This window comes from Octopus bimaculoides, chromosome 17, assembly GCF_001194135.2.
Source record: "Octopus bimaculoides isolate UCB-OBI-ISO-001 chromosome 17, ASM119413v2, whole genome shotgun sequence".
Classification (NCBI taxonomy): Eukaryota; Metazoa; Mollusca; class Cephalopoda; order Octopoda; family Octopodidae; genus Octopus; species Octopus bimaculoides.
The window spans coordinates 27132598-27133554 of NC_068997.1; the positions used below are offsets into that span (position 1 = coordinate 27132598).

The following is a 957-nucleotide window of genomic DNA, read 5'->3' on the forward strand; positions in this document are numbered from 1 at the left end:
AAGAGCCAGTCCAGTGGCACTGGCAACGGTCTCGCTCGAAAAATTTCTTGTGTCACCCGCACAAGAGCCAGTCCAGGGGCACTGGCAACGATCTCACTCGAAAGATTTCATGTGTTGCCCGCACATGAGCCAGTCTAGGGGCACCGGCAACGATCTTGCTCGAAAGATTTCATGTGTCACCCGCACATGAGCCAGTCCAGGGGAACCAGCAACGATCTCGCTTGAAAATCCTACAACGGCCCCACACATAATAATAATAATAATAATAATAAAAATAAAACCATATGTGTGTGTGTGTGTATTGTGTTAAATGTCCTTTCAATATGTTTGGAATGTAACCAGCTGTGTGTTGACACACCCATCAGCACACAGCTGGTCACATTCCAAACATATTGAAAGGACATTCAACACACACACACACACACACAGAGGTGGAGATAAAATCCATTCAATAAATGCTTTTAAGTCACTCCCTTGGAAGGAACTCACAAAGATTTCTTTTGGACAAAAAAATCTCCAGACATGTTTTTGGTCCCTCTGACAGAAGATTATAATAAACCTGGAAAAGTACAGGACAAGTTATTAGACCTGTAAATGTAAAGGACAAGCTATTACTTCTAGTCAAGTAAAGAATAAGAAACTTTTTACTTAAAATATTGCAGCTAAAATTAAAATTTGAATATTAAAACTTACCTTCGTACATTGGGCCTCACCGAGGCGATGACTACTGACTGAGACCTTTGGAAATGTGCTGTGCGTGAGAAGACCCGGCAAGCCAAGTAAGATCGTTGCCAGTGCCCCTGGACTGGCTGTTGTGCGGGTGGCACATGAGATGCACCATTTTGAGCGTGGCCGTTGCCAGTACCGCCTGACTGGCTCCCGTAGGATTTTCGAGTGAGATCGTTGCCAGTGCCCCTGGACTGGCTTGTGCGGGTGGCACATAAAAGACACCATTTC

General features: G+C 44.6%; 1 protein-coding gene across 1 annotated transcript in view; it reads left to right on the plus strand.

Moving 5' to 3' along the window:
- The window catches only part of LOC106878466 (pre-mRNA-splicing factor ATP-dependent RNA helicase PRP16), a 70456-nt gene that overhangs the window by 6570 nt on the left and 62929 nt on the right, over window positions 1-957 (plus strand). The window lies entirely within an intron of this gene.